The sequence below is a fragment of the Felis catus genome, chromosome B3 (genome assembly GCF_018350175.1).
Source record: "Felis catus isolate Fca126 chromosome B3, F.catus_Fca126_mat1.0, whole genome shotgun sequence".
Lineage (NCBI taxonomy): Eukaryota > Metazoa > Chordata > Mammalia > Carnivora > Felidae > Felis > Felis catus.
Window position 1 is genome coordinate 2617994 of NC_058373.1, and position 24765 is coordinate 2642758.

Sequence of the window (24765 nt, forward strand, 5' to 3'; positions counted from 1 at the left end):
AATGCGTAAAGCCTGGGACAAATTCAGGCTTTCAGAGCGGTGGTGAGGCTTTCCTTCTTTTTATATTCACAGAATCCAACCAGTGCAGTGGAAAAAGGATACAATTAGAAGGCACCAGACACCAAGGCTTTGAAACCAGTTCTGCTTGATGCTGACGCTCTCCGTGCGACCTCGGATAAAGTATTGCCCTCTGTCCACCTACCCGGTCTCACCTCCAGAATAGGAATGATAACCTCTGCCCACCTTGTTGGGATGGAAGGATCTGATGAATTAAATGTATGCAAACTACATGTGCGTTAAAAGTCTGGGATGACACCAGCCTCACCACCACCACCACCACCATCATCGGCACCAGCTTGGCCACTGGTGGCCAGTGGTGGGCACCCCAGTAAGTAGGATGGGTGTAGAGTAGAGCTTCTCATCCTGGGCAATACCCACATTCTGGGCTGCCGTGGGGTCCTGTCCTGGGCGTTGTAAGATGTTCAGCAACCGCCTAACCCAGATGCCCGTAGCACCCCTTTCAGTTGTGACACAAAAACGCTTCCAGACGTTTCCAAATATCCCTTAGGGGTAAAATCACCCCTGATTGACCGCCAGTGGCCTAAAGGGCAAGCTTTGTCCTCCGAAGAGGTGAAAGAAGAGGGGAGGAAAGGGGCTCCTGGGTGGCGCTCAGTTGAGCGTCCGACTTCGGCTCAGGTCGTGATCCAGCGGTCCGTGAGTTCAAGCCCCACATCGGGCTCTCTGCTGTCAGCGCAGAGCCCGCTTCGGATCCTCTGTGCCCCTCTCTCCCTGCCCCTCCCCCACTCATGCCCGCTCTGTCACAAAAATAAATAAACAAAAAAAGAAGAAGAAACGGAGAGGAAAGAGTAAAGCTCTTTGGGAGGTATGGCAGCTACCGCTCTCTGGACATTTGAACAAGACTCTGAGGAGATAACCGCACCGGCATCCCATTGTTTCTGGAGTACCCTTTTGCTCCCTTCCCCAGACATTCTTCCTCGGAATTAGAAGTCCTCAGCCTAGTGGCCTTTGACCCCAGGTGTCTGTCCCAGAAGAGCCCACCTTGTTTTATGTCAGCGGTCCCGCCCTTTGCATGGAGAGTGCACCATCCACTTGAACCTCTGGTCGTCTCCCCGGTAACCTGCAGCTATTGTAGAGGGACTCCGGGCTTGTGGCAACGCCATGGGTAACTCTAGGATCCATTCACCTGGGAAAGACACAACGCAGAGAGAAGCCAGGGGAACCCGACTTTTACCTCCATAATTCCACCAGGCAGGGGGTCACCCCCCACCCTTCCCCACCTGGGGAAACTCAGACCTGAGCACCATGGAGTCCTCCCTGATTTGTGTCCCGCTCAGGCCCTTCCCATTAGATGGGTGTCCTCTAAAAGGCCCCAACCATGTCTTTGCCTCTGAGAGTATTGTCATGTGTATTTCACCTTGTCTGGATTCTCAAAGCTGATGGTGCAGGGTTGACCATCCCCCCAACTTTGCAACCACGCTGGCCCAGCTGCAGAGGCCAAGGAGCATCTTAATCCCGTCCCACGAATGTTTGCCTGATCTCAGCCCTCACCCTGGCTCTCGAGCCCCACCAGAGCCCGAGCCCTGTGTGCTACACCAGCCCTTTGCTGGGGACGGGGGACACAGGCTCTGTAAACTTGAACCAGAATAAAGGATCTGAAAAACGTGACCCCCAGGCACGCAGTGCCACCCCTCCACACATCAACTGGCTTCATTTGTCTGTATTCCCGTCTAATCCTTGTTATGCACAAACATAGCTTGCATGCTTATTAAGGTATAAATACAACGATGTGTCCGCCTTTTCCATAGTTAATGTCCTATCATGAGCATTTTCCACTTTGCTTTAAAAATTACCATTTTAATGACCACCTATGCTTCCATAGAGCGGTTATAAAATTCCTTACTTAACTGTTTTCCTAAGATCTAGTCTTTTTCTTTTTTCCCTATTAAAGTTAATTCTGCAATTAACATTCAAGATCTTCCAGAATTCAGAATTTTTTTTCGTCTAAATGATTTCCTTGGGACGAAACCCCAGAAATAGAATCGAGTTCAAGGACGTACGCGTGTATATGGCTTTGATATAGATGGCTGATTACCCGAAGGGGTGCCCCCGTGACCTTGGGACAAGCAGTGTCGGAGTCATTATTTCGTCACGACCGTGCCACTGTTTTTACGTCCTTCATGGGATCACATTATTGATCGTTACTTTCACCTGCATCTCTTTGATTACTATTAAAAGCAAGCATTTTCCCTAAATGAATTTTAGTATCAGTGGCTTCACGGAAAGGACAGAGGAGGGGGGTTATGCCCCAAATTCTGCTTCAAACCACTCCGAATCCCACGTTAGACATGAAAGCATTCTGTCCAAAGCCTTCCTTGGGCTCCCCACTACCTGTATGTTTTATCGTTGCTCTTTTGTTCCTTCCGACACCTCGCCACCCCCCTCACCCCCCTGGGTGACACCTCCTTACTGCCACCTTTCCCTTGTCCGTGGGACCTCAAGTTCCTCGGGCGTTTATCACCCACAACAACTCAGCTTTGCTCAACGCCACACAGGTGCAAATGCCCCAGAGGTAAAAGAACCAGCAAACACAGAGGGCGGTTGGCAACAGACCAGCACCCGCTGGGTGGCACCCTTCACGATGGAGGTTATCGCTGATGCTTCTGGACAAACAGAGGGCGGTCCAAAGAATTCTGGTGAAGAAGATGTTCTACACCTCATCATAAGCTCCCGTCTTGGAACATTATCTGAGTAGACGCCTTCCTCACACACCTCAGGCACCACATGTGGAATCCGTACGATGCTTCTGCTGGATCTGATAATGTTTTCCTTCTTCTAGATGGAGACCTGATAATGTGTTCCTTCTTCTAGTTGTGACACAAACAGCAGCAGCAATCACAATACTATTAGCCAGCTCTTCAATAGCTCATATTACATGCCAGGGAGTGCTCTAAGCATTTCCCATTTACTAACTCACTCAATTGTCACTGGAAGTGTACGAATTAAGTATGAGAATTACACCCAGTATACAGGTAAGGAGACTGAGGAACAAAGATCACCGGAGCTGGAGTCCGATCAGAGGCTCTGTGCGTGCCCTGTGAGCCTTGCAGGATGCTGAGCCCAGAGGGGAGAGGGGAGGAGTGTGTGGGGCCAAGCAGCCCCTCCGACTCCTCGTTCCATCCAGACACGGGCTGGCTCTGTGGCCCACTCTTCACGCGAGGCCATTCGGAAGGAACATTCCATTCTGGGGCATGGGTTCCTCAAACACGCTAGGGTCCTGTTTCTTTTTTGTTGGCCAGTGTCAAGGTCAGAGGAGACGTGGTTGGATAATTGGTCTTAGTCAATGACACACGGCAACCATGTCTTACACTCCTAATGCTCCCTCAAAAGTCAATCCCATTGGCATTAGTAGAATGTTCTCATTAAAAATATATGAGACACACTGAGTGGCACATGAACGGGAAATAAACATGAAACGAAGTCAGTGAAGGCACTGGGTCTACTCTTTACTGATTCCCATTTTTCTCCAAACTCTCAGGCCCCCGCTCTGATTCTCCCTAATTAATTACTAGCTATTAGTGCATAATTAGCAGCATCGCTGTCTAAGTGACAGCACCATATATCAGCAGGGACACTAGCCTTGGCGTGGCATCTCAGCCGTGGCGCCCGGGACAGCTCCCTCAGCATCTCTGAGCCTCATGCTTCTCTTCCATGAAATGTACGTGATCAGACCTCTCCTCTCTGCTCTCCAGGCTCTCGGAGACCCGCGCGAGGGCATGCCTGCCTGCCCCCCGCCCCTGCCTCCACCCTCGCTAATTCTGGGACTCGTGCACTTGTCACTTTCCTTGTCAGTCAAGCGGGGATGAGAGTACGGGGCTGAGTAGGGGAACTAGGGAGTAATGGATGTAGACATAGTTTGCGAACCACAGTCTGCGTAAGGGCTCTTGCCTCTGAGAAGTTTTGCAGATGAAAAATAATGACTAAGGAAAGGGTGGAGATCTTCTGTTCTTATGGTATCCTTTTTCTGCACCCCAAAGATGGTGTGAAGGTTGCCCTACCCCATTCTTTCCTCCTCTGCTGAGAGACTTTGGACACGCCCCAGGATTCATCTGCAAAGGGACGCAGAGGAACCACATCAGCCCCATCCAACGTCAATGACCCAATATTAAAGGATAAACTTCAATGTGAGCGTGCTATGTGGGCTTCCGTTGGCTTATCCATACATCAGGGCCGTCCACGCTGCGTGAGCTGTGACGTTTCCAGTCTTCCAGAAAGCAGACATTAATGGGGAGGTGGAGTGACACCTTCACAGGACAGTCACCCTAGGAGAGAAGTGGGGCTGGGCCAGGAAAGTCTGAGCCAGTGATACAGGTCCAACAAAGTCTCCGCCCAGCCAGGTCCTGTCTTGGAGGGGGGAATAATGCTCTCCCGTCTGCCCCCACAGCTGTACACGTCCTAATCCCCAGGGAATATGCTTTCCTCCATGCTGAAAGAGACTTTGCAAATCTAAGTTAAGGATCTCGAGATGGGGACATTATCTCGGATTGTCCAAGTGGGTCTTGGGTAATCACAAGGGTCCTTATGAGAGGGAGACAGGAAGGTCAGAGCCAGAGAGGACGTGATGATGCAAGCAGAGGTCAGAGAGAGAGAGAGAGAGTGAGAGAGAGATTAGGATGCTATGATGCTGCTGCCTTTGGAATGAAAGAAGGGGCCATGAGCCAAAGAAAGCAGGTGGCTTCTAGAAACTGGGAAAAACAAGGAAATAGATTCTCTCCATTTCCACAGCCTCCAGAAAGAACCCAGCCCTGTATACCTTTTTTAGTCTTCTGATACTCAGAACCGTAAGATAATAAGTTTGTGTGGCTTTAAGCTGCCAAGTTTGTGTTAATTTGCTACAGCAGTCATAAAACACTAACAGAGTATCAAGCGGGACATCTCCACGGTCGCCATACTGCCTATAACAGCAGTAACCTTCAGGCTCTGCACAGATACCTGGTGAAGAAGTTGGCGAGCCTTACGTGTTTCCTTTCCCAAGGCACTGAAAAAAATGTCCAACCTCAGAGAGTCTGGGAGCTTCACAGACATAAAATGCAGGCACTTTGACAGGCCTGGGTGGCAGGACTAGTGCTGAGCTGCATGGCCCGTCTTGCACAGACCAGCGTGTGGCACACAGCGGGCCTCAGTCGCTGTGCAAATAAGGAAAGAAGGAAGAGACAGAGGGAGAGAGCAAAGAGGTGTACCTCGGGAATTTGGGCCTTAAAATCCCAGCGACTCTGTGGCCTACGTTTCCTACCTAAGGTTATCCCACGTGTCTCGTCCAGATTCGATTTGATTTTTTTTAAGGTTATTTTTTTCATCTTTATTTACTTTTGAGAGACAGAGTGTGAGCAGGGGAAGAACACAGAGAGAGGGAGACCCAGAATCCGAAGCAGGCTCCAGGCTCTGAGCTGTCGGCACAGAGCCCGACGTGGGGCTCGAACCCATGAGCCGTGAGATCGTGACCAGAGCCGAAGTCGGACACCCAACTGACTGAGCCACCCAGGTGCCCCTCGATTTAATTTTTATTTGTTGGGTTCCTAAGCTCAACCCCTGAACATGCATTCTAAAATGTGTCCCTTTCCAAATTCCGTCTCTGAACACAGTCCCAGAACATCCAGACTCCACATGTTCCTGGCCTCCTTACTGGATGCACCTCCTGCTCCCACACGGCCCCTGTTGTCTACCTCTCTTCCCCCTGCTCTGCATGCTTACTTTTCCGTGGGCTCCATGGGGCTTCCCCACTGAAGCCACCTCTCAGCCCCTGAAAACGTAACCCCCACTGGGTGGTGCTTCGCTGCCAGAGTTCAGACGCAGAAAAGCCCGGAGCTTCTGACCAAGGGAGAGCCGAGGTTGACCTTGATGTGATACAACTCCAGGAAAGATTGCGGGTCAGCACCAGAGCACAGAAGGAGTCAAGGGGCAGGAAGCGAAGGGGGAAATCCTGGGCCATACGTTCCCGGCAGAGGCAGCTGCACAGGATCATGGTGAGCACGGCCCTGGGGAAAGGGAAGGTCTTTCCCAGGATGGGGAGCCACGTTAAGGCCTCCCTGTGACTGGGTTTCCAATCGGAACATAACACAAGCAGCCGGTCTGATCCTATAGGATCCTATAGAGCTTCTTACTGCAACACACTCAGTGCGGCACAAACACCATCCAGAGATTCATCGCCTGTTAAAATCTGATCGCTGGGAGCTGCCTTCTTGAAAGTTTGAAGAGGCTAACGCCATCCCTGGGCTGCTCTGATGGCACTTTTTGGTGCACAGCAGGCTGAGGACAGGGATGCTCGCTTGCCACCCACCCACCCAAGAGAGGTCATCCGCTGCCTTAGTTACGGCCCGTGGTTTTCTAAAGCTCACCTTGGCTCTGCGTTCTCCAAAGTTGTAATCAGTCCAAGTCAAACTGCATGAGATGTTCGATGAAACCTGGACGCCTGAGGCCATTTTTTTCCCATTCATGTGTGTGATATTTCCCATCACTCTATAGGTTCAGTTTGAAAGTTCAGCATGCAAATGCTGTTTCATTGATTGATTCATTCATTCATTCACTCAGTGATCAATTCAACAGTTGGGGTCCACTGTGTGCCGGATACCAGGGTTAGTGAGAGAATCACAACAATGAGCATGGCCCCAAAGAGCTTGCAGTCTAGAAAAATGGACAGACACATAAGCTGAGTGCAACGCAGTGAGATACTTGTTCTGACAGGTGCGTACCAAGGGACCCTGTACCTCAGAAACAATGACAACCAACTCTGCCTGGAGCTTGGGGGTTGCTGAGAAAGAGTTGAAGATTGGACAGTATTTGAGCTGAGGAGAAAAAACACGGAGGACGGGCTGGCGTGGTCTGGAAGTTTGACATGTCTTGGGCTCTGGCTGTCCAGGAGAGGAGCCAGGGAGGGGCTGGTAGGCGAAGGGGTCTCAAGGGTCACAGCAAAGAGCTTGGCTTTATCCTGTAGGCGGTGCAGAACGTGTTGGGGACCACTTAGTGGAAATCACGTTCTCATGAAAACCAATGGATTTTGCCAGAGTCAGTCTTCTGCTTTACCTGAGATGAATGTGCTCTTTCCTGTAATATTAGAATTCTTTATTATGAGAAAAAAATTAAACAGAGGGTCAGATATATGTGTGTGAAGCTCAGGAAATGATCAGGCATAGAGAGACACAGGTTTTGGAATCATCCAAATATATATATATATATATATATATATATATGGACATATATATATTTTTTATATATACATAAATATAAATATACATATATAAATATATATATATATTTTATATATACATAAATATAAACATACATATACATATATATAAATATATATATATTTTTTAATTTTAACTGAGGCTGTGGCAATGGATAAGCTCACCTAAAGAGAATTTCTTTGAAAAAGTGAGAGAAGAGTCTTGAGACATAACAAAAATATAAAATACCTCGTAATACACTTAACAAAACGTGAGAACATGTCATAGAAAACATTATGAAAATTTGCGAAAGGACATAAAAGAAATTTAAGATATAAAGCCTCAGCCAGTAATTAATTCTCTGCCCAGTTAAGTCCATTCCATCCAAATTTACAGCAGAATTAACTTTTAGAATTTGATTTAAAAAAACAAACAAACACACAAATTCTAGGGGCGCCTGGGTGGCTCAGTTGAGCATCCGACTCTTGATTTCGGCTCAGGTCATGATCCCAGGGTCGTGGGATCGAGGCCCTAACACTTGTTCTCTCACTTCTTAGGAGACTCTGCCCTCAGATATCACCTCCGTTGGTCTCCATGACTTGTCTAGTGCGGTGACCCAACCCCCTGCTCCTGAGAAGTCTGAGCCCTCGATAATCACACTTCTCAGACGGGGTGGCTGCCCGTATTTGTCCACAGTCACAGCTGGTCAAGGTAGCACCAGGATGTACCCAAGTGGATCACATGAGTCCTGTACCCTTTCCCCCTGACCCCACTGTGTAATCAGGGCTATACCACCAAAGAGGGAAAAGAGAGAGAGACAGAGAGAGAGAGACCGATTGAGGCTTGCAAAAATGTGAAACAATACCTCTCTCCTTTTCAATAATTCATTTTGGAAAATGGAGCCCTTTTTTATAGAAAATGTATCATTCGTGTTAACATGTAATAGTTACATGGCGTTTATTTTTCAATGATTTGGCAACGAAATATTTCAAACAGTTCTCAGTAGTAATTTCTAATATCAGTAGGTAGAACACACATAAAGCAAGATTTCCTTGAAGTCTTCACGAAGGTTCAAAAATGCAAAGGAGTCTTGAAACCAGAAATTTTAAGAAGCATTGATCTGAAAGAGTAAATGCACTAGAATAGTCGAGACGTTTTTGAAAAGGAAGAGTAAGAAAGAGGAATGTTCCCTGGTCGATTTTAAACCGCATTATAATAGAAAGCAACAGTGTGAGGCTGGCAACAGAAAACACACACTTGGTCCAGAATATATGCAAACCTCCAGTGCACAGATGAGAAGCATTTCAAATCGGGGGGATGGAGAGAAAGATTGTGTAATAAGTGTTTATAAGTTTTAAATCCCATAAAAAGTTACAAGACAAAAAGAAAATGTTGAGAAAATATTTGTAATGTGTTTTCTCAAAGGTTGATAATCTAATGAATATGTAAAGAGCTCCCAATAATTAATAAGCAAAAAGAGACTCACAAGATTAAGAGGGTAATGGGGTAATTCACCGAAGAAGTTACGCGAAGCCCTGACAAATGCATGAAAACAATGTTGTTCTCACTCGCAGCAAAGAAATAGCATATTTCAAATCAAATACCATTTTGGTTGATTGTATTAGCAGAGAATTTTACTCTCTAGCCCTGGAAACAATCTGGGGACATCAGCACTTTGATCATTATTCTCCGGACTTAATGGATTCATCTTTTCTGAAAAACTCTCGGTCAAGATGTAGCAAATCATCTTAAAATGTGCATATTTCTTGACCAGGAACTTTCGTTTTGGAGAGTTCAGCCTGGCAACAGAACCCAGCAAATGCACACAGACTGTAGAAGAATGTTCCTTCCAACATTGTTTTTACTAGGGAAAAATTAAAACCAACCTAATAGTCAACCATTAATACGGGGTCATGGCAATAAGAGAGATGTAATCTCACCATAACATACTGTGCAGTCACTAACAATGACAAGGACCCGTGGAAAGATGCCCGTGACAAACCGTTGGCTGAAAACAGTAGATTATAAATTAATACGTATAGTACGAACCCATGAGTGGGGGACATCGCCAGCATTCACCAGTATGTGGCCTTCCTCCTCTTCTGGGCGTGTGGAAAGTCATACTTTTCAGTTTCATTGAAGTTAAGTGGAATCATAGGACTAGTTCTGGCCAACAAAACACGTACAGGAGTGACTTGTTTCATTTCTGGGCCGAGGCAGGAAAACGCCAATGCCTGACTGTCCAGTCCCTTTACCCCCTCCCGCAGCAACCGAGAAGGCCACGCGGTCCAGACAGTGTGGTCACAAGACAAGAGTCTCCGGTAGCTTGGCTCCGAGAATGGCTGAGCAGAGCAGAGCCGCTGCCAATCTGTGTTGGAAAAGCATGAGGAATAAATCTTTGTTTTATTAAGCCACTGAGAATCCAGAGTTAATTTATTGCCGCAGTAAAACTTAGCTAACATGAGTAATACGCTATTTTTTTTTTAAATAAAATCACAACAGAAGGAATGTGCGGGGTGCTGTGTAAATGTGCTTGGTAATCTGGAAAACGGTATTCCCAACTTTATTTTCTTTTAAATCTTTTTTTTTTTCAATATATGAAATTTATTGTCAGATTGGTTTCCATACAACACCCAGTGCTCATCCCAAAAGGTGCCCTCCTCAATACCCATCACCCACCCTCCCCTCCCTCCCACCCCCCGTCAACCCTCAGTTTGTTCTCAGTTTTTAAGAGTCTCTTATGCTTTGGCTCTCTCCCACTCTCACCTCTTTTTTGTGTATTCCCAACTTTAAATTGTGACTTTCGCTGGGGTGATCTGTTGCCATAGCTGTAATTTAATCTGTATATATATTTTTTTTCTTGAACTTTCTACAGGACGCACATAAAACCAGAAACAGAGAAGCTGCTTCCATTTTGGAAAACGAAAAGTACATCGATAAGATCTCCGGGAGAATTATCTGGCCATTCAAGGGCTTACTCACATTCAGCTGTTGTTAAGGGACGACTGTACTCCCCTAAGTATGCACTTCTCAATAAAACAAGCTTATCTGTTTGGGCGAGAGTGTGTTTTCCTTTTGGAAGAGTAGGGATGGGGCTGGCGTTGAAATGAAACGTAAGATGGTCAAAGCGGGTGGATGGATGTCAGGTGAGCAGACCCTTGAACACAAAGGTACTGAAGGAGGGACCCTGGAGGGGAAGGGGATTAATGGAGCCACCGAGGCAAGTGACCCAGCACATCTTGACTTTCCTCCAACAGCATCCCGGGGGACCTCTCGTAGCTGTTGGAAAAGCCAGAGACCCGCCAAGAGCTGTGAAATCAGCCGCGTAAGTTAAGGTGCCTGTCTGTCCATGTTTGTTTACAGAATGTTACTCATTCTGTGACAGAGAACAAGAAAAAGTCATATATATATATATATATATATATATATATATATATATTTTTTTTTTTTTTTTTTTTTTTTTCCAGGACAGAAAAGAAAAGAAAAGTGGAGATGTTGCTGCCATTTCACCAAGGGCGCGGGCACTTCCGCACGTGTGTCTGGGCTCCCAGATCATCCTACGCTTTCCCTCATCCCGTTCTGCTCATGGCTCCTCAAGGCCAAGGCAGAAAGAGCCGAGGAAGCAAAGTCACGGGAGAGCGAGGGCCTAGCCCGTGTCCCAAGGCACAGGAAGAAGGCGGGTCTGTGTGTGTCATTTGTAGCTTCCGATTTCTGCCATCTTTAGACTTTCCCAGTGTTAACTGTCCACACAAGCAACAGTTGGCCTATGGCTACAAGCAGTCAGATAAGTGTCCAAGAGACTTTGCAGGAGGCAGGAGCTGAGGTGACAATACCTCGCCATGCCAGTCGTGAAGCTCTGTGATTGTCCTCAGGATGCTGCAGCAGCCCTCTGAGGACCGTGTTTCCTGCTCTGCTCACGGCTGCCTACTGCCATGGTCTGGCAGTAGGGGTGCAGGAGGGAGGCTGGGGGAGTGCTGCAGGAGCGAGGACGGTTGACCAGTAAGATACGGGGCACCCGGCGAGAATTTCAGCTCAATAACAGGTATGTGTTTAGTATAAGCATGTGCCCAGTCTTGCATGAGATATACCAAAAAAGTATCCGCCGTTGATCTGTGATTGAAGTGTAACTGGGCGTTCTGCATTTTTATTTGCTAAATCCGACAATCCTCGGAGAAAGTATGTAGTAATTCCGGTTCCTCCCCGGTGGCCACGGCGTGTTCTGGGAGAAGCAACCGAACCCACCGGGCGATTGGTCCAGCCCTTGCTTGCAGAAGCAGACTCAGTGATGCCAGCACCAACTGGCCAGGGTCCCCTCCCCCGAAGTCTGGGCTCCAGCATCCCAGACCCTCCTCCAAGTTCAGAGACTCTGGCCTCAGTCGAGCAGTGCCCCCTTCACAGAAATCTGCTTTAACTCAGAGACAATGACCACTTCTTTCCTCGGTCCCCCTAGCCTGAAGGATGCTAGTTGCCTCTTCTTAAGATCTGCGTATCTTGGGGGCTCCTGGGTGAGCGTCTGACTCTTGGTTTGGGCTCCGGTCATGATCCGGGGGTGTGGAATACAGCCCTGCATCTGGCTGTGTGCTAACAGCGTGGACCCTGTTGGGATTCTCTCTCCCTCTCCTCTGCCCCTTCCCCCGTCACGTGCTCGCATGCTCGCTCTCTCTCTCAAAATAAATAAGTAAACATGAAAAAAAATTTAAATGGCCTGTGTATTTTATTCTGGCCTTTTTGGTTCTTTAGTAACTAATGAGCAATTCTTCGTGTAAGACTTTCTCTGTTAAAATGAGTGATGTGGTTTTGCTTTGGACTGGGCTAGCCTGATATATCCCGTCCATAGCTAATCCTGGGGCAGGCATAGAAAGTGGCAGGGGAAATCAGATGGTGGCATAGCTGTAAAGGAGACGGGGGAGGTGGGCAGTTTTCTGGACTCTACTAGGGCTGGAGGAACGGGGTATAAGAGAACTAGCCTCGGAAGACACGGGCTGCAGGGATTATGATGCAGAATGCCCACAGAATTGCCCCACAAGACAGCAAGAATGACGGTGTTCAGGGACTGGTACAAGAGCGAAGAGAAGTTGACCCTGGAACGTGACATGAGATTACGCAAAGATGTGGACGTGAACGTGAGTGGCAGGAAGGAGGGTCGCAAAGCCACCGTGCATCGGAGTGATGGTCCAAGTGTGGCCCTGGAGGGCACACCACAGCAAGCTCTTCCCCTGTCCTTCAGGAGCCACCGTGGCGGGTGTGGAACCAGATCTGCATCTGAGTCACCCGAAGCTGAAGTTCCACGGACGGGAGCGGGGCGGACGCAGCTGAGGAAAGCACTGTAACCAAGAGACGTTCCCAGGGGGCAGGTGGGAGCAGAGAACAAAGGAAGAGTCTGGGCGGCTCGTGGCAGGGCACACGGCAGGGGGGACACCGACTTGGGGTAGAATCTCTCCGCCATATTGGGTGGCAGGGTGTTGCCACAAATGGATGTCTTCCCTGTGTCCTGGGGTTTTCAAAGCCCAGCGCCTCCTCCTTCAGAACATAAGGTGGCAACAGGAGAGCCCATCGTGTCACCACCACTCCCTTGTTCTTCAGCCCTCAAGAGTAGATAAAAACAGGACGGCTGCCAGCCTGAGGCGGTCGACCCTCAGCTGCCCTGCTGGCAGAGGGCAGCGACCTCCCAGCATGGCCGTATTAGTTTCCTATCGCTGCTGTAACAAATTACCACAAACTCGGTGGCTTAAATCAACACAATTTATCACCTTGTAGTTCTGGATGTCAGAATCCTCACATGGCTCTCGCTGGCCCAAAATCAAAGTGCTATCAGGACTGCATTCCTTTTAGAAGATCAAGGGGACAATCTGCTTTCTTGCCTTTTCCAGCTTCTAGAGGCTGAGTCCATTGCCTGCACCATGATGCACGTCACTCTGGCCTCTGCTTCTGTGGTCACCTCTCAACCTCTCCTACTTCCTTTGTGACCTGGGCTCCCCCAGGCATGCAAAATGCTCCATCCAGTAAAAGGTAACATATTCACAGGTTCCAGGGATTAGGGTGTGGACAACTTTGGGGACCATTATTCTGCCTTGCACGGAGGCCAGGACTGAGTTTCCAGTACACCAGTCAGTCCCTTTGACTATTCAAGGTGGACAAGGGTGACTCACCTGTTTAGAGTCCTGATGACCCCACAGTGGGAGGTAGCAGTCACCTGTGGGTCATGCTGGGTACCAGCAATGGTGACAACAAAGAAAGCGTGGACAGCTGGCTCAGGTCTCCCCTAGCATGCTCAGAGTGGGTCATGTGAATGACATGGGGCATCCTTCCCAGTGTAACCACTTCCCATGACCCACTGGACTGGATACGTCCGTTGTAGCCTCTAACCCTAGAGGACTCCAGGAAAGGTGACAAGAGGAATAGGAAATGTCACATACAGAACAGTCTCGATCCTTTCCGTTCTGCCCTAGGGGCATTCTCACCACCGGAGCCCTCCCCAGATCTCGCCCCAGAGGACAGACGTGCTCCCTGGGAGGACCGGCCAGGAAGGGAGCCAGTTGGCAACACCATACCCATAGAAGGTTCTATTTGTCACTTAGCAGCCAGCGCTTCTGTTCCAGAGCACCTGCCAAGTTGGCCAGCAATAGAGGTTTTCTGAACATGCCAGACCAGGAAAAGCAAACTCAGTCTGCTCACACGACCCCTCGTCTGACGGGTCTAAGAGGCACCAGAAGTTAATTATCTGAGCCCTAATTTCCCAACTGGAGTAAGAAAGGGACTCTTTTTTCCCCTTCCCTTTCCCCATGGTCTTCTGTTAAGTTTCTCAAATTCCACGTATGAATGAGAACATATGATATCTGTCTTTCTCTGCCTGACTTATTTCACTCAGCCTAATACCCCCCAGTTCCATCCATGTTGCTGCAAATGGCAGGATTTCATTCTTTCTCATTGCCAAGTAGTATTCCATTGTATATGTAAACCACATCTTTATCCATTCGTCAGTTGATGGCCATGTAGGCTCTTTCCATCATTTGGCTATTGTTGAAAGTGCTGCTAGAAACATTGGGGTGCACGTGCCCTGTGCATCAGCACTCCTGGAGCCCTTGGGTAAATTCCTAGCCGTGCTATTGCTGGGTTGTAGAGGGAGGCAAACCCAAAGAGACTCTTAAACACAGAGAACAAACTGAGGGTTGATGGCGGAGGGGCAGGGAAAGTGGGTGATGGGCATTGAGGAGGGCACTTGTCGGGATGAGCCCTGGGTGTTGTATGTCAGTGATGAATCACGGGTACCCACTCCTGAAGCCAAGAGCACACTCTATGCACTGTATGTTAGCTACCTTGACAATAAGTTATATTTTAAAAAAGAAAGAAAGAAAGGAACAGAGACATTAGTTAGCCGCTGTGCCCCATCTGGAGAGAGACGCCTGGAAGGCAGACTCGTCCCCAGGCCAGACGCGTCCTGGCCACCATTCCATCCGTGCAAGCCTTCCAGGCATATGGCTCAGGAGGCATGCCAACATTGCATAAGCAGAAAAAGTACCTAACATGGCCAAGTTGTCACCTTTCATAAGCCATCTCTGGCCTCCTGGTAGACATCTTTTTTTCATTCATGGTAGGCTCTCCAGACATTCCTGTCACTTGATCTGTTATCATATCCCTCCCCTAATTTCTAAACGGAGAAAGGGACTGACTCAGGAAGCACTTACGGGAGTTTCTGAACTGGCCCTGTGCCTGTCTCCGGAGCATCGCAAAGACGGACGGGAGCCGTCCCTGCCCCACAGGACCCACAGCAGGGAGAGCTGGGGTGGGAGTCATCGCAGATAGGAAACTGAAAGCATCACACACTGTCAACAGCCACAGAGAATGTTCACGGGCTGTGGAAACACAGCTCTTGGCCAGAGTGAAGGGACTGTTTCCAAGAGAACAGAGAGTCTGTGCGGAGCCCCGAAGGAGGCAGAGCTGGAAGGGAGAATAAGGGACAGACCCGGCAGGGCTTTTTCTGGGGGACGGTGACCCTCCAGCTCGGTTAGAATTTACGTCCAGTTCATAAAGGGCAGCCGAGGGAAGAAAGGAATCAAAATGAGAGTGTATGATTCTTGCTTTTCAGGAACTTGGCGTCTTAAATGCACACACGTAACAACAAAGCCATGAAACAATGGGCAGTGGGGGGCGCGGGTTGGGGAGGGACAGGTGTCTGGGCCTGGGGGTGGGGTTGGTCTTCTTTCTGGGCAAGTTGGCAGCCTGAGCCCAGCTTTCCAGACATTTCCAAAGTCCGTGGGCAATGGTTCTAAAGCCTAGAAAGTTCCAGAAGGCTGACAGTTATTGCATTGACTGGGAGATAAGAAGGGACTCTGAATAGCCAACACTGCGGAGTCTTGGGGGACCCGGTGGCAGATGTCTTACTAAGCTGGCCCCAACTGCCTTCCATGTGTCTTCCCGGACCGCAGGGGCTGGAAAGCTGAAAGGAGCCCCCGTCTCCCCTCGCGGCCAGGGTTCCACATGTATGCCCCACCCAGATAGACACTAGGGCAAGAGCTGACCTGGAGACCAGGTCAAGGAGGAGTGACACAGAGGGGTGAGCGGGCAGGAGGACCAGGGGGGTGTCCAGCCTGCTCTCGTGGATGGTGACCACCGGGTCCTGGGGAAGGACGGCTCTCGGTGGCTTTCAATAATCAGGAAGGACCTCCATGCCACGGTGTGGCCCTAGGAGCCCGCTCTGGATGCTCAGTCTCCAGTCTGTTCCCGAAGTCCTTCCAGATATTCAAGGCCATGTGCTGCCTTGAGGTTTACTTCCTTCTGCTTAAACCAGCTCGGGTACATTCTGCTTTCTGCAACGGAACCCTAATACCTAGGAGCTAGGAATGTTTGTATCAGCAAAAGGGCAGCTCAAGTGTTGTCCCCCAGGATCTCAGAGCAAGGCCAAGTGACGGTGCCCCAAAGGTGCCCACGCCCTAATCCTCAGGACCCGTGAATAAGTTACCTTACACGGAAGGTAAATCAGGGATCTTAATAAGGATTATCTGTGTGGGCACATGATGGAAACACAAGAGTCCTTATAAGAGGGACACGGGAGGGTCAGAGGCCGAGAGAGATGTGATGACAGAGCACAGGGCGGGAGTGATGTGTGGCCGTGCCTCTAGAGACAGGCAGCCTCCAGAAGGTACCCGGCCCTGCTGACTCTTTGATTTTAGCCCCGTACGGCTCATGCCGAGCCTGACCTCCAGAACTGTTAAGAAAAGTTGGCGTTGCTGTAAGCCACTACACTTGGGGCCATTTGTTTCAGCCGTGGTGGCCATCAACAAAAGTGGCCATGGGACCCGCTCTGTGGCTGCTGGAAAGGCCGTGGTAACCCGCCTCCGTCACCCTCTGTAGAGCTTCTTAGCAGATTACCCGGACTGGCTGGCTTGCAACAGCCAAAGTGTATTATTGTCTCACAATCCTGGGGCGGGGGGGGAGGGGAGTGTGAGATCCGGGTGTTAGCCTCTCTCTCCCTCTGCAGGCTCTAGGGCAGAATCTGTCCATCGTCCAGCTTCTGGTGGCTCCTGGCATCCCCTGGCTCGTGGGCACATCCTCCCCCCTCTTGCCGTCTCCTCTTCTCCTGTGTGTCTGTCCCTGCAGCCCTCTGGCTGTCTCTCGAGGCAGGGCGCTGCATAAGGATCCTTGGGATTATCTTCCGGACCCCCTTCCCCCCCCCCAGATAATCCAGGATAAGCACTCCTCTCAACATCTTTCATTTAATCCCACCTTTGGCCATGTGAGTTGATATTCGTCAGTTCCAGGGGTTGGGATGGAACATATCCCCCAGCACTAGGCAGGTCCCCTGGATCTAGACCAGGGCGGACCTCAGTAGACCCTCAGGTGAACATGACCCCAAGGGGCCTGGCTCTGAGAGTTCCTTCAATGGCGGCCCCGGCTTTTCGAGAATCCATCGGGGACCCCCTCACTGCTCCTCTGGCCCACGCCCTGTGGAGAAGAGTGGCAAGGTGTCCGACAGAAAAAATGGGATTTTAGGAGAGAGAGAGAGCAGGGCCCGGCTATCCCGGGCCAGTCTGCAGCCTCGGGCTACGCCTCCTGCTGAAATCGTGCGAAATCCCCCGAATTCATATTCCGGGCTTGTCGGGAATCATTCAAAAAGTTGGAAGGCTGAGGAGTTGACAACAGACCCGGAGAAACTGGATGGAGGTGATTTCATGACATTTTTTTTCTCTTTGTACCCAAAGTCAAGGGGCAATGAAAACAGTCTAGTAGGTCTGTGGGTGCGGGGGGCAGAGAGCAGGGGCACGGGGTGGGGTGACTGCATACGGGCCGGGGTTCCCTCCGGGGTGACGCGTACTGGGACCAGGTGGCGGTGATGGCTGCACCACAGCATGACTGTACCAAATGCTTAAAATGATTTACATGGTTGGGGCGCCGGGCTGGCTCAGTCGGTTAAGCACCGTACTCTCAATTTCAGCTCAGCCCGTGATCTCAGGGTCGTGAGATTGAACCCCGAGTCAGGCTCTGTGGTGTCAGTGCAGAGTCTGCTTGGGATTCTCTCTCTCCCTCTCTCTCTGCCCCTTCCTCACTCGCTTGTTCTCTCTCTCTCTCTCTCTCTCTCTCTCTGTCTCTTTCTCAAATAAATAAATAAACTAAAAAAAACCTGTCTAAAATGCTTTAAGTGGTCGATATTAATTTATCTGTATTTTATCACAATAAAAGAAAGCAGGGGCGCCTGGGTGGCTCTGTCGGTTCAGCATCCGACTTCGGCTCAGGTCATGATCTCACAGTTCGTGGGTTTGAGCCCCGCGTCGGGCTCTGTGCTGATGGCTCAGAGCCTGGAACCTGCTTTGCATGCTGTGTCTCCCTCTCTCTCTGCCCCTCCCCCACTCATGCTCTGTCTCTCTCTCTCTCTCTCTCTCTCAAAAATAAAGAAACATTAAAAAAATTTTAGAAGTGAAACAGTTACACATAGTTACACATAAATACCACTGAGAGGTTGTAACGCTGCCTTCTAGAAGCCATGAGTCTAGGAGGCTGAAGGGTGCTGTTCACGCCAAAGAGAGTGGGAAACACGACCTTCTCTTTGCCAGAAAAGCAAGGAAAGAATGGGGACAGTTGAGGACAGTGCACACAGGCAGGTGCACAGTCTCACTCCCTATGACTGACCGTGTTGAAGGCCCACTATGGTGGACGCTTTGGGGCGCCCTGGACACACGGGGGGGACAGAGCACACGGAGCCCTGCCCTGTGGGGAGACAGCTGATGAGTGTCCTGAAAACCGGTCAAGCGGGTTCACGGGAGGCACAAGGTTGAGTGGAGGAGTCAGCCAAGGGCTTTCCTAAGGGGTGACTTTTGAGGAGGGGCTAAGTGACACACAGGAATGGGGAACTAAGCTATGGTTAAAAGATTGGCAAGGGACACACATTGACAACTCCGGAAGTAATAAAACAAAATAGCCCAAAGTATCTTTAAGGGTCTCATTTTGCCAGTAGGCAAATACATGCAAAGTGAAATAACAATAAACCATTTTAAGCCATCAAGTTAGAATTTATTAATAAACCGTATTACTGGGGAGGGTCCGTCGGTTAAGCGTCCAGCTTCGGCTCGGGTCATGATCTCGTGGTTCACGGGTTCAAGCCCTGCACTGGGCTCTGTGCTGACGGCTCAGAGCCTGGAGCCTGCTTCGGATTCTGTGGCTCCCTCTCTCTCTGCCCCTCCCCTGCTCATGCTTCGTCTCTCTCTCTCTCTCTCTCTCGAAAAATAAGTAAATATTAAAAAAATTTTTTAGTGTTTATTCATTTGTTGAGACAGAGAGACAGAGCGTGAGCAGGGGAGGGGCAGAGAGAGAGGGAGACACAGAATCTGAGCCCGACACAGCACAGAGCCCGACGTTGGGCTCGAACTTGTGAACCGTGAGATCACGACCCGGCCGACGTTGGACGCTTCCCTGACTGAGCCGCCCAGGCGCCCCCAAAATAAGTAAGTATTTAAAAAACAAACAAAACTGTATTACTCAGTGCTGGGAAAGCTGTGGGAAATGGTCATTTCCACGCTGGCTTTTGGGCAACGCATATCAAGACTTGAGAAAATTGTATCGTTTGGTCCCCCGGCTCCACTTCTAGAAACGTAAACTTTGGAAAAAAGCATCCAGTCACAACATTTGGTCTACAAGGATCTTTGGGGTTTGCCATGCTGCTGGACATGGGACTCCCCACGCAGGCACAGAAAACAGACTCGGTGAGAAGCCACCAGGTGCCACGGCCGTTATGTTCAGAAGGTGGGGTTGAAAATGGCTCTATTCACTTTTTGTACTATTTTCTGTTTCCCACTCTTCCTTCTTTAGAGGCTCCTGCCGATGAACCCAAAAAACCAGTAAGCGTGATGTGAAAAACTATTCACCTGAGCTCACTCGGCGCAACAGGAGTTTGGTCTGCACTCACCGACGTCTGAGCAGGCTAGCTGGGCAAGGCTGGTCACAGACGACAGGTGCTCTCGCTGACCGAGGGGGGTTCCGCCTGAGGGCAGTCTGGTGGCCTGAGGGGAGGCGCCCCGTTTGGCGAGTCACTGTCTGGCAGGCAGAAACCTCAGACTGATAACAGTGGAGGGTTGCTGCAGAGAAGTTATCATGAGAAATGGGAATTTGGATGTAACAGAAAGGATTTGAGAGACGAGGAGGGATTTTGGTACAAGAATGCCCCCCTGGTCCACCTTGGAAACCGAGGCAGTGTAAAGGTTGGAAGAAATCCACAAAGTGTGCGGGCTGCAGAGCCACGGCTTGGGTCCAGAGAGGCCACCTAACCAGTCACCGGGACTCCCTCCACCCCCACGACAGGCTCGGCTCCCTTGCAAAGAACCAAGGCTTTTTGCTTATGGGTTGAGGAATATTCTGGTTGTGTCCAACACTCAGAAACTGCGTGTGACTCTAAGATCAACGGTTAATTACCCCGAAGCAAGCAGCCTCGACCCCCAACACACACAAACAAAGCTCATGGATTTCATTCAAGGTGAGGGCTAAGCGAAGGAAAGATAAATATCTGAACAATTCCTAAAAGGAAAGAAACAATGAAATGAAGAAATGAAAGGAAGGATAGGAGGGAGGAAGGGAGGGAGGGAAGGAGGGAAGGAAGGAAGGAAGGAGGAAAGGAAGAAAGGAGGGAAGGAAGGAAGGAGGAAAGGAAGAAAGGAGGGAAGGAAGGAAGGAAGGAAGGAAGGAAGGGAGGGAGGAAGGAAGGAAGGAAGGAAGGAAGGAAGGAAGGAAGGAAAGGAGGAAGGAAGGAAGGGATGGAGAAGGGAAGAAGGAAGGAGGGAAAGAAGGAAGGAGGGGAGGAAGGAAGGACAGAGGGAAATTGGATCTCAATTTCTCCTCCTACGAAGCATGTAGGGTAGCAGGTAGACTTCACAGGCTGAACGAAAGTTTTAGAATAAATCGCAGCAGGTCTGTGTCCCGCAAGCAAGCACGGCAGTTACGTACACACGCTTCCCTCTGAACTTTAGTGGAAAAGTTACACCAGAGTCCCCCTCTCTCAGCCACCCCTCGGTGGTGTCACGCCCAAAGAAAGACAGAACTGTTAAGTTAGGGGGCAACCCATATACGTGCCACGTGCCTCCGAGAGGGTTGGGAGTTGCCGGTGGCTTTCACAGCAATGATGATGACGATGGCCTCGGTCGTGATTGCTCCGGCTTGTGGTGGGAGCAGAGGACGCACTTCGGGAGACCCCGAAATAAGTGGGAAAGTGGAAAATAAGAAAATGAAGACAGGGTGTGAACCACATGTGCAAGCAGGTGAACGGGATGAGACACTGGCTGTATGTGCTGGGTGGTCCCTCTAGGGTCACCCGGAGGCACCGGCTGCCCCTGGCTGGTGGTTTCCCTGTAACAGAGAACCGCACGCGATGGCGGGCCACAGAGACGATGACAGGAGGCAGGGAGAGGCGACAGGTTAGAAGGCCGGAGGGTTGGGGGCCCTGGAGTGGAGACGGGGCTGGTATGCGTGTCACTGAGCCGGAAGGGAGGGTGGACATGGGTCTGCTACTCAGGGCGTGGACAGAAGAACAGATGATCCACATGGGGCACCGCGGCTGAGCAAGTAATATTCTTAGGGTGGCTCCGGTCGCCGCTGAGGGCGAAGAGGGAGCGAACATCTGCTGAGGAAGCTGTAATTTTAGTAGAAAACGTCCTCACAGAGACGGAAGTGCCAGAGAGTACAGCAGATAGGTCTGGAAGGTTCTGCAGGGAAGAGTCAAGGGAGGAAGCGGGAAGGCTCAGGTTTCGGACGGTGGCCAGAGCTAAACCATGGGATTAGCAAGGCTCATGCTCATGAAACATCAGTGGTTAGTATTTTATTTCGGGGTGGGGTGGGGTGGGGGTGCCTGGCAGGCTCAGTCGGTTGGCCGTCTACCTTTCGGTCTCGGCTCAGGTCATGATCCCATAGCTCGTGAGTTTGAGCCCCACATCGGGCTCTGCGCTGATGGTGCGGAACCTGCTTAGGATTCTCTCTCTCTCTCTCTCTCCCCCTCTCTCTCTGCCCCTTGTCTGCTTATATGAGAGCTCTCTCTCTCTCTCTGTCTCAAAATAAATAAACATTTTTAATAAAATTAAATTAAATTAATAAAATAAAATAAAAAAATAAAATAAAATAAAATAAAATAAAATAAAATAAAATAAAATAAAATTTGGGAAGGACCTGAGTTTCTACAGATTGTGTCTTAGGTGCTGGAAATGTATTTATTCGGCTTATTTTCTCATCTGGACCTTTGCAATAGTCTCTTAATGAATTTGCTTTAATGTCCAGTTGTAACGTCCAGGCCCATCCAGTCCCCGTACGCCCAGTGGAATTATCTTCCTAAAATCTGGACCTATCCCTGTTGGAAGCCTTCATCAGCTGCCCATCATATTAAGGAAAAGGTACAAACACTTTAAACATGTCCTTGAAAGCCCAGCACAATCTAACCTACCCTACGGGACATCGTCTAACCTGCCCAGCACCCTCTGTCCCCCCTGCCCCCCCGACCCCCGTCTCGCCGAGGTGTTGGCCCCCCGGGGCTACGCACACCGGGGAGGAGTGGAATATGGATGAGGGTTCAGGCTCCAAATTCGGTTTGCCTGTGTCAGAAGCCCGGCTTCCTGACCTATAGTGACTGTGCCACCTTATGCAGTTACTGACCGTCTCTGGTCAGTATTCCCACATTCCTAAAACGGACCGGTCACAGGGTCTACCTCGGACGGTTGTTATGCGCATTGACTTGATTCAGGCACAGCGCTTCGGTGACTGTCCAGCCCTGAGCGCGGGCTCGGTGGTGTTCGCGATCCAGAACGAGTGTCCACGTTTCCCACGAAGCTGACCCTCCTCTTTCCAGCAAAAGCTCCTCCGGCCTTTCCCGTCTCAAAATCCCTTGTTTTCTCTCAAATCCCAGCTCAAATATCACCACTGCTTTGAAGTGTTTAGAGCTTTTTCCTTTTCCTATTTTCCGAGTTAAAATTAATCAGTTTGTGCTCCCAGGAGATTTATCCAGACCCAATTAGAGCCATCGCGGCATTTTATTTAAATTAACTGCTTCATGCAGCTTTCTCAGAGCGGGCTTCCCCTCCACGAAGGGCCACGGGCACATCCCGGCTCTGCAGTTGATACACAAGGAACGAAAAGGAAACGTACACGCTTTCATTCACCTGCACACCCCGACTGTCCAAACACAGTGCTCAGCACGTACTAGGTGCTCAGGAAAGGTCTTTTGGATCAAATGGAATGGAGTACTATTGAATGGAATTGGATAGAGTTACGTTTCCGGGATACAGAGGCATCCACCACCCAGATCCCTCAATGCAAGTAACGTTATCCCAAGGTTTCACTGGTTTGAAGGAAAACTCTAAACCGAACCAGTAATAATATGAACAACTCATATGCATTTTAATGAGCAACAGAGAGCTTATAATATCCCACTGCACTAGCCAGCAATATGTCCCTTTTCTTGCCAGTAATAATTTCAATGGGGAAAGAATCCACGAGTATTTCTAGCTCCCTTTACTGTTATTAAAAGTACCCGTGTAACCTAGCAACCACCAGGATATAGATATTAAAGCAGACACTTTATAACATATTCCAGTACTTTGCCATCCATTTAGCATAAATGTCTGCGTTCTAATAATTACTGATTTCTTATTTATAAGAATAATTTTATGCCACTTTCCTCATTGTCATTTTCAGGACCCCCCACCCAGCCTCCCCAGCCCTTCAATGTTTTGACTGATTTACTCAGAGGTGACCCGAGGGGAAGACGTTAGTTTAAAACAAACAAAACCCCCCCAAAAAAACCTAAGAAACGACAGAGGCCTTGATGGGACAGTGCAGGTTGTCAGAAAGGATACTTGTCCAGGTCTAATAATACGACTGAGATTTCCTCTTTCTGAACTCCAACCGGCTGCTTTATTAGCAAAGCAAGGGCATCATTTTGGCTGCAAATCTATCGCATCGTTATATAAAGAGCCACAGAGGCCCTGGTGTTAAAAGCCACAGGTCAATTTCTATTTTGGCGTGGGGAACTTGCATTTAACTGAAACATAAGGCATGAACGACAGAATCCTAGAATTTGGGACTCGAAGGGGTCTTAGAGGCTTTTCTGCCACACTCCCACGTATCCTTGACAAGCAGGCAACTATCCCGATGCAATGCTTTGGCCACAGAACACACTGGCAGGGTTTTGTGCCGCCAGAAGGAGCCTGAGACCCAGACTAAGGGTGGGCGAGGAGGGACTGGGGGCCCCATTGTGGGGCAAAGCTTGGCCGCTGGGAATGGAAGAAAGCACACCGAGCAGCCATCAGGGCACAAGTAAGTCAAACAAGATCTTTTCTTTTTACATTTTTTTTTACATTAATTTTTTTTTTTTGAGAGAGAGAGAGAAGTAGGGAAGGGGCAGAGAGAGGGGGAGACACAGAATCCGAAGCAGGCTCCAGGCTGTGAGCCATCAGCACAGAGCCCGACGCGGGGCTTGAACTCACGAACCGCGAGATCATGACCTGAGCCGAAGTCAGACGCTCAACCAACTGAGCCACCCAGGCGCCCCAAACAAGATCCCATCCTTATAGTAGATATCTGTGGAATCTATGGTGAGTGAAGACGGGAAGGTTGATTGTCCTGGAGAACAATCACCGGAAAGAGTGTGTAAAACCTGAAAGGTCAAAGCAGGAGTGAGTAGTCAATGAAGCTCACATAGCTGGAAAGGGGTAAGAACGTGTCTTCCTAGGCATTAAAAACAGAGGAACACAACTGTTAGAACTAATAAACAGATCAAGTAACGTTACAGGGCACACAATCAGTATAAACATCACTTGCATTTCTACACATTAACGACAAGTTGTCAGACATAGAAATTATAGAAACAGCATCATTTACAGTTGCATCAAAAAGAGGATGGGCTACTTAGGAATAAATTTAACCAAGGAGGCGAAAGACCTCTGTGCTGAAAACTGTAAGACACGGGTGACAGGAGTGAAAGAAAACACGTGTCGATGGAGAGAGACGCCACGCTCGCGTGCTAGAAGAATTAATTATTGTTAAAGTGTTCGCACTACCC

At 49.4% G+C, this 24765-nt stretch overlaps 1 long non-coding RNA gene across 1 annotated transcript; it reads right to left on the minus strand.

Moving 5' to 3' along the window:
* Positions 1-855: 855 nt before the first annotated feature.
* Positions 856-9562, minus strand: LOC102899249. The gene is made up of 3 exons (XR_440410.4): positions 9291-9562; positions 6414-6699; positions 856-1204 (listed from the first exon to the last, which is right to left on the minus strand). It is a non-coding gene; the product is annotated as an uncharacterized LOC102899249 (long non-coding RNA).
* Between the last annotated feature and the right edge of the window lie 15203 nt (positions 9563-24765).